General features: G+C 47.6%; 1 non-coding gene across 1 annotated transcript; it reads right to left on the bottom strand.

Annotated features, from left to right (window-relative positions):
* Positions 1 to 2,559: 2,559 nt before the first annotated feature.
* On the bottom strand, positions 2,560 to 2,662 carry LOC127337823 (U6 spliceosomal RNA). The gene has a single exon (XR_007874129.1). It is a non-coding gene; the product is annotated as a U6 spliceosomal RNA (small nuclear RNA).
* Positions 2,663 to 9,373: the final 6,711 nt, after the last annotated feature.

Raw genomic sequence — 9,373 nt, 5'->3', positions numbered from 1 at the left:
AAGCTCGAGGTCGCGTAAGCAAAAGAACCAGCAACTACACGGAGAAGGAGGACAAGGTGCTCGTCGATGGATGGTTGACCATCGGGCAAGATGCATTGGCGGGTGCCGAGCAGAAGGGGACCACATTCTGGCGCCGGATCTATGAATACTTTCATGAGCAACGCAAATACGGACTGGAGCCATTTGAGAGCGACCGCAGCGATATATCGCTCCAAAAGAGGTGGGGAACAATTCAAACAGAATGCAACAAGTTCCAGGCGGCGTATGATCACGTGAAGCGGCTCCCCGTTAGCGGCATGGGCATCAAGGACTTGGTATGATTCTTAACCTCAACATATTCATCCAACGTTTGCACATGTGTTTATCGTTCTTGTCTCGCTTTGCTCTAGGTGTGGCAAGCTTTGGAATGGTACAAAGCCAACAATGGAGAAAAGACCTTTGCCTTCCCTCATTGTTGGAAGATACTCCAAGGCACCCCCAAGTTCCAGGAGGGGTATGAGGGGTACATGGCGACCTTGACTGGCAACAAGACCGCCAAAGATCCGACGGTCATTGACCTTGATGGTGGCCAGCCTTGCGGTAGCTCCGCTTCTCGTGCAAGTCGTCCTCGCGGCCACAAGGCAACCAAAGCCGACTTGAAGCGTGATGCCTCGTCCATGCTATTGTTTGGCACTTTGAAGGAGCTGCATGCCGATAGAGAGGTGTCCACGGACAGGAGGGATGAGAGAAGGCGCTGGGAGAAAGATGAGGACAGGAAGAACTATTTCGATGTCCAAAAGAAGAAGCTTGAGATCGAAGAGGTCAAGGCCAAGACCAAAGCTAGAGAAATTGAGCTCAAAGAGAGAGAAATTGAGCTCACAGCATTGGCAAGGGCCCAAGAGGTGGAGTTGAAGGCGAAGGAAGTTGAGCTCAAACGCCAAGCCGAGGACAACCTGACCATGAACGCCGACTTGACCAACATGAGCGAGACGAAGAGAGCTTGGTTCGAGAAGAGGCAGAAGGAGATCCTAGAGCGTCTAAATTGAGTTGACAATCTCAATTTGTAATTTTTATATTTGTTCGAACTATGGCACATTTTATTTCTTCATCTTGCAACATTTTATTTGATATTATTGTATGCTATTTGATATTAATCTATAATTGTTAGATATAGATACTATATATAAGTATGTGTGGCCAGATGGCCTATTTCCCAAAAAAATACGCCAAATGGCCAAATGGGTGGCCGCTGCGTTGGGCGCAGCGTGCGATCCAAACGGACACGCGGACGCGGGGCGCTGTCCTGGTGTCCGCGCGGGCACGCAAACGGCCCAAAACGGACGGCCCAGCGCGTCCGTTTGGATCGGCCGGTTGGAGATGCCCTAAGGACTGAAGAGCCTCACCGTATTTGCATCCTCTCCGAAAGTTGAAGAGCAGCACTGCATTTGCGCCCCGCTGTGGGAGTTCAGTATTGATGCAACTAGGAGCACGGTAGAATGAAGCCTCCATCCTAGCGTTTGGGGGGGGGGCACCTAACGATTTTCACGGGCACTGGAATTAGTAGGGTTGACGACATGCGCACCTAAAATAAGGAGATGCGTAGACAAGACACTAGCGATATGAACAAAAGCAACGAAAACATTCCATCTCAGGTTGCATCATTGTATGCATATTTATCCCAAATGTATTGCAGACTTACAATCATCATCCAGTAATCCTGCAAATTTGGCAAGCCGTTCCAATGTTTCTGAAACTTACAATGTACACCAATATTGTCTCGGGTCAAGGAGGTGTACGTGAGCGTTTCCCAGTCCATTATAACTGTCAGAATGTGGCTACAGATTAATTTGAGCACCAACAAAATCTGGACGTTCTCCCAGTGTCCTTTACCAGTGAGGTGTACCCTAGGAACCAGCTTGGCTTGCGTGTAGCATCCGGTGTCAATGAGGCCATTGAATGGGTGTGTACCGGAGAACGCACGGCAGCTAGCACACACGCCTCGCTTAGGTTCATGGTGGTTGTCGCCTTTTTCAGAGTACAATCACAAGTTTCTGATTCTTCAGTCGTGCCCTCCAGGAAAGGCCTTCTTCTCCTCCCTGCAGGCTCCTGAGCCCTCGTCTACACTTCTTTTCTCTCATCCCATCATATGTACTGTATTCAGTTTCTTTTTATTTCACCCCACAGCCCATCATATTGACAGATGTACTGTATCCAGTTTCTTTTTTTCTTTTCTTTTGATGAATACTCATGCCAACTTATCCCAGACGCACACAAAGACTTACTAGAACCAAAAAGAAATCAACTAGGAGAAGGATTGATAATATTAGGTGGTAAGCAGACTGTCGTGTAGGGCAGCTACAGGCCTCTGCAAAAATGATTTAAACAAGCCAACGCTAACTGTATGTACAGGCAACCACCTACAAGGACGAATATCAGAGCGGCTGGATTAAGTAGGGAGCTGTTTGTAAGAAAATACCACAGGGGAGGGCGCAAACACGATAAGCTGAGGGTGTACCTGCAAGGAGAGCAGCGAACACAGGGGCATTTCTGCTAGCCAGGGACCATCGCGCAAAATCTCAAAAAAATTTGGACCATTTCCCGATTTGTGCGTGTCATCCTTGCGCAGGGGCCATGCTAATCTTCTCTGTATCGTTCCAATTTTATCGGATGTCCCCGAAGGGACGATGCTGCTGTAACGGCGAGGCTTATAAACTGGTTAGCGCTCTCTTGGGTAAGCGAGGTGGGACTAAACGATAGGATACGCTCCCTGCTCCACGCTGCGCACCAGAGGCTTATTCGGGCCATATCCTCACGCTCAGCTCCGGATCGGTTGTAACGGCCCAGTTTACGAAACATAGTGGGCCGCACAACCAGAATGGTGTTCTCCGGCCTCGAAAACGTGAGAGGAACTTGAAGCACATCCTTCACACCTCGACCCAGCAATGGAGTCGCGGACAAACCCAGATATACATGAATTACCTATGACTTTTCTGCTCATCATTCAAGTTGAAATGGCGGGAGTTGATATGGAAATACAGAAATTGTGGAAGAGAAAGTGCAAGATCCCAAGCTACGGAAGGACATATGGTTTCCAGGGAGCCTTGTACTACGAGCGAATGATTGTGGCTGCCGTATCACAGAATTCTGATTCTTCTTGCAGCAGGATAAAACACACGGCGATTGTCCCGTGCGCGGGAGGTTTTGTGCATCTGGATGTGGTTACCATCGGATTCACCCTGTTTCTTGCTTCACCATTCATGCTGCTAAGTATCATTAAGTTTTGTCATGTTTCAGGGTATCCGGCGCAGAGATGTCCCCTGTAACAGACAAAGTCATTTCTTCCAGAAGGCCCTTATCCGGCGCAGCAATTTAGCCCATCTTATGCCCTCACTATAATATTTTCTTTCGATCAACACCCATGCCAACTTGTTACTTGTCCCAAACGCACCGATGCGATATCGTGACAAAATCAAGTGAGACCAAATCAAATCAGTCAAGACGCACACACATTAATTTCGAGCAAGTTGAGTGCCTGCACCAGCACCATGCATACAAATCAGTGAGATAGTCTAGCACTAGCAGCTAGGTGGCTAGTGTTTCTCATCTTCTTTTTATTGGCTTGATTTCAGTCATCAAATCACCTGACTACCTGAGGACAAACCTCTCAAATCCGTCATCACATAGGCGCCTGACCAAATGAGCGCCGAGTCAGCGAGCGATAGCCTGATCTCAACAGTTATATCTTTCGACCGAAATCGACTACTCAGACGAAAGCCAACGACAGACTGAAGCTTATTTATTATCGTCAAATCAGTCTAGACAGTGTAAGCCTCTATCCAAACAGCAGCCACAACAAAGGCGCACATCCTGTTCCTGCTTTCTCCTGAAAGGTGGAGGGAAATATGTTTTCCTCTTCTATTAGTAACATCGTCTATATCTATAGTATGCTCGTCAGTGCGTGGGACCGTCTAGACCTATTTATGCAGTACTACCTAGCAATCAGCTATGCATATCTTTTCGATAAGGATATTCTACTTGATTTCCTGATCATATCATGATATTGCTTTTGTTTTACTTACTTGGCTACTTACTAGTATAAAAAAGGTTATCTAGGAGACAGAGGCTATCTTGAATCTTGATACCCATCGAAGCATTATATAGTATTTTGATGTTTACCTAGTGTGTGCTTGTGCATATTTAGTGTAAGAAATGGCTAATCATATCCGCAAAAAAATCAGTACAAATATTAGTAAAACAAAGTAAAATCACTATGTATTCAAGATGTAAAATAATCTGAATTTTATAAAATAATAAGCAAATTCGTATAATTAATATGGTCATCCTTAATTCAGTGAGACACCATATAAATCACATTCCAAAAGAGTTTGCCAAGTAATTATCGTGAATTTTTGCTAAAGCTGCGATGCATTTTGGTGACACCCCGTTTGTTTAAGGTGTTCAGATCTCGTCCTTGCTAACATGAAACCACATTGTGGGAACACATGGCTATGCATTTGTATATAAGTGATAGATTAGCATGTAATCATGTATATAACTAGTATAACAACCTAAATACAGATCTATGGCACATTAGTGGGGCTATCTGTACACAAATGCCCCAACATAGGCTTGCTCTAGCGAACATGTTGTGCACGGAAACATAAAAAAAGGAAGCCGGGAAATAAGATTAATTGTCAAGGAAAAGTAGTTCAATTAGCAGTAATTTAAGTGGAAAAGGGTCCAACAATCCCGTTAGAACTAAATATAAACACAAACTCAAATCGGCACGGTTTATTTTTGAGTGAAGCTCTTTGGCTTAAAAGTCGATGATCTCTTAGCGTACACATTCTCAGTCCCTCCTCCTGCCGAGTTAGCATTAGGATGAGCTTAGTTAGTATGATAGTCTAGGGATAATAATTAAGCTAAAAATGGGAGTTGTAGGACAAAATTGTATATCAACTAGAGAATGTGCTCAAGAAAACTGATGGCAATCAAATAGGGTTGCTCATGTGTTTCCTGGCTTTGCTAGTACATGGGGTGACACCAATGCTTGGTTGTATCTTTCACCAAAATGTGTAATGCAATTATTTTTAGTTTATTGTAATCCTATTCTTGCGTAATAAAGTTGTGAAAGTATAGAGATGGTAAACCTAGAGGGGGGGTGAATAGGTTTCTACAAATTTTAATTCTTTCTTTGCAATATTAGGCTTTGCGGAATATAAAGATGAGCCTAATGCAAACTAGGTGAAGCAACCTATATGAAGATACAACTATCTCGAGCACGAAGGCTCTCTCAGGCAGTTTAAATCACAAGTAAGGAGTTCGGTTAGAGATAACCGATAGCATGCGGAGACGAGGATGTATTCCCGTGTTCCCTTGCTTTGCAACAAGGTACGTCACGTTTGGAGGGGTGGAGGTCCCACGAAGGATTCCCCACGCCACGAAGGCTCACCCTATTCTCCGGAGCCTATCCCACGAAGGAATAGCTCACTCACTTGTGGTAGACTTTGAGGTAGCCTCCAAACCTTCACAATCTTGCCCGGAGCAAATCCACAGCCCGGATGCTTCCGGACTCCTCTTGCCCACCTAGGGTTTCCAAGGAACCCTAGGAAGCAAGCTTCTCGATGAATACAAGGGGGAATGAGATTTGGCTTGGTAGAACAGTAGATCGGGTCCTCCTCTAGTGATTCCCCAGAGGGATTTGAGTTTGGGTGGAGGAGGAGGGAGATCGGAGGCTTTTGGTGTTTCTAACAATGGAGTAAGAGAGAGAGAGCTCAAGAACAGCTTGTAGTATGTTGCCTAACTGTTCAGAGGTAGGAGAAGGCCTATTTATAGTGTTCTTCGAAAAATGGCCGTTGGTCAACTTGCCACATCAGATTTTCTTCGAGGAATCCGGTTGACCGGGTTTGGCGCCGGGCCGGCCGCGCACAAAGCCGGTCAAACCGGGCTCTCGACCGGGCCGGCCGGTTTCAACCGGAGCAGGGACCGGAACTTGACCGGAGGAGCTTCTGGGCATACTGGAATGCGCCCGGATGGCACAAGCGCGAAATCCGGTTGGCGCCGGGGCAGCCGGTCTGTAGCTCGGTTCAACCGGGCCGGTGACCGGATGGGCCGGTCCTAACCGGGCTGGAGACCGGGCGGTGACCGGAGGGCTTGCCCCCTTTACTGGATCCTGCCCGGATGGCACAAGCGCCGGAGCCGGTCCTGACCGGGCTGGCCGGTGCCAGGGCCGGTCCGACCGGGCGATGATCGCCGGACACGTGAAAATCCTGTTGATTCTTTCGTCGAATTGGGGGGGTCTCCATTGCCTTCTTCTTCCATTGATACACCTTTATACCTCTTTGGCTAATACCTGGGAATCATCTTGTAGCCATGTATTAGTCCAAATACACTAGCACGGTGTCATTGTCACCAAAATAATGGATAAGGGTAAAATACCCTTACAATCTCCCCCTTTTTGGTATACGATGACAAACCGAGCTAGAGTCACAAATAGATATTATGATAAGCTCTAAACCTTGATTCCATATAAGATATTACGAAAGCTCCCCCATAATGTGTGCACTTGGAGAATTTGCGTTTGAATGCAAAGTGCACCATTTGTGAAATATGAGAAGCTCCCCCAATATCTTTAGGAAACAAGCATGGTATGGAGATGTGCATATCAAGATATATAAGCATAGCACACATAATCATCCTAACATAGAGTATCACACATAATAGTCGTCCATACACATCCATACACGAATTATTGGAAATAGCAAATGGTTCTTGAAAAACTCAAAGTAAACAAGCACAAGCCATATAAAATCCAAATAAAGCAACTCCCATGGCTTGTGGCAATCAAAGAAACACCCCGTGAATCCTAGAATCTACTCTCTTCTCCCCCTTTGGCATCGGAACACCAAAAAGGCGAAGAAAAAGAGGAGAGATGCTAGCGCACCCATCAGAAGATCTCATGCCCAGCGGAGTATGAGCTCTCGCCATCATCACGCGTATCAGTAGCACCTTCATCTTCTTCATCATCATCATCAGTAGGGACACGAGCAGGCTGAGGAGGAGGACCGCCAAAGCCGTACCATGTAGGATCAAAGTTCTGGAACATCTGATCAGTGAGGGGAGGCATCTCCCAGTTAGGTGCATGAACAGGCTCCAACTCAGGGCCAGGAGGAGGAAAAGTGATATTCCGAGTGGCCATGTACTCATTCTGGCGCCTTCTCGTCTCTTGGGTCATAGCAAGGCTTTGATGTGCAACATCATTAGTATTCTTGCACATCTGCCACATGGAGGAGAAGAACCTAGAGATACCATGCTGCGGGCGCCGAGTGAAGCTGGAGCTAGTAGGGTCATGGCGTTCCTTGGACCGGCGCTCAGGAGGTGTCATGTCGGGGACATCCGGTCTATCACCTTGGAAAGGAACCTTGAATGCTTCCATCTTGACCCGTTCACCTTGCGTATTGAGAGGAGCAGGCACAACCTTGTTGATGAGGAGCTGGATGTATTGAGCATAGTTCGGGGTCATCCTGTCGCGAACACATCTCCTCAGCTCAGAGTAGATGAGATCACATCCATCAATGCGTCGCCGGTGCTCAGGGTTGCAGTAGTACATCAAGTTCAAGTGATATCCTCGGCATTCACTTGTATCGCCTGACTTGCTGATGAGAGACTCTCTGAATAACTTGGCAAGCAGGAGATAGGAGTAGAACATGCCAGATATGGTGGGAGGACGAGCGGTGGGCTCCCGAGGATAGCAGAAAGCAATGTCTCCTTTGTTGAACTTCTGCTGAGAGTAAAGCTTGAAACCGTGAGCACGACCTCCACCAAACCCAAGGGCTTAACACAAGTCAAGATAGTTGCAGGAGTACTTCTGTTTGCCTGTCATCCATGTCATGGTACGGGCTGGATCATCATGGAAGTACACAGTGCAGTGGAATTGCCTTACCAAGAGTGGGCAATAGCATCCATCAGAAGGCGTCAGACATACAAGCTCATACAGCCCCATGTTCCTCAAAGTCTCAACCACAAACCGATGTGTGGTGGCTGCATGCATCTCAATAACATCCTTGACAGCCTTGGGCATAACAATGCAGCCATTCTTCATGTGCTCTCGGGAGTCATAGTACTCATTCCACATCCTCTGCTGACTCTGGGTCCAGAAGAACTTGTCGTCCCCGGTGTAAGTGGGAGCCTCAAAGCGATAGTGATTGGTTTCTCGAAGCCTTTTCCATGCACCAATATGGACATCGCCAACATTGAAGTCTGGCAATTCCTCATCATTTCCTTGTACAGCGTGCTTATCTTTCCTCTTCTGGGCAGTGTTCTTGGTGCGGCCTCCAGATGAGCTGCCACCAGTAGTCTGAGGAGCACAACCAGTAGAGCGCCGTGGTGGAGCCCCTGAGTGCCTCCCTCGCTTGGCAACAGTGCCACGGTCCTCATCACTCCAATCATCACCTGTGAATCAGCAAAATAGAGCGAGGATAGCAATGAGGTAAGTGTACATGTCATCAATGAGGGAGAAACCAGAAAGCATAGCACATATCCAAGTGTATTGATGAGATTGTGCGAAAAACTGGGCAGGCCGGCGCACAGGCCGGTCCGACCGGACTGCAGACCGGGCGAGCCGGTCGACAATCCGGTTGACCGGGCCGCGCGCCGGACCGGCCGGTTGAATGGCCGGTTGACCGGGCTGTGAACCGGGTGGTGATGATTTGTGATGTTTGCCCAGATTTTCTACCACAAATTCATGCAAAAACTCGAAAAACTTGAGTACATGCTATAGCAATAGAGTGGAGTATGTGCTTTGTGTTGAGAGACACTCTAAAGGCATGAGGACTTGCAAACCCTAACCCTAACCCTAAGATTTCCTCAAATTTTGGCAAGAACTTGCAATGTGTGAGGAGGACTAGAGATTAGGGAGGAAAGGAGAGTACATTACCCGAAGACATTGTCCTCCTTGATCAAGGGAGCAAGAAGAACACGAGGTAGGGCTTGAAAACCAAGAACTCCAAAAATTCCCAAACTAGTTGGAGAGGGACCAAATCCTTCGGTGGAGATGTTCCAAGGGGCTCGATCTATGGTGTGGTGGAGTTTGGGGAAGTTCTTGTGGTGGGAAGTGCCTAGATCTTGGTGGAGGTGCTGAGGGCGCCGGCCATGGAGGTGTGGGAGTTGGGGAAGAATGAGGAAGATGACCCCAAGGGGTATCCCCCTCAAACACATATCAGGCCGCGCGGCCGGTCGGGCGCCCGGTCGACCGGGCCTGGAGCCGGCTGGCCCGGCGCAAAGGCCGGTCCAACCGGGCCAGAGACCGGCCAGGGCGTTTTGTGCCCAGTTTTGTCTAGTTTTGCCTCTTTTTGCCCCTATTCTTTGTGTAAATGTGTATGAATGCTCAGATGAT

The sequence above is a fragment of the Lolium perenne genome, chromosome 2 (genome assembly GCF_019359855.2).
Source record: "Lolium perenne isolate Kyuss_39 chromosome 2, Kyuss_2.0, whole genome shotgun sequence".
In the NCBI taxonomy this organism is placed as follows: domain Eukaryota; kingdom Viridiplantae; phylum Streptophyta; class Magnoliopsida; order Poales; family Poaceae; genus Lolium; species Lolium perenne.
Note: the sequence above shows the minus strand (reverse complement) of the source record. Positions and strands in the feature narration are given on the sequence as shown.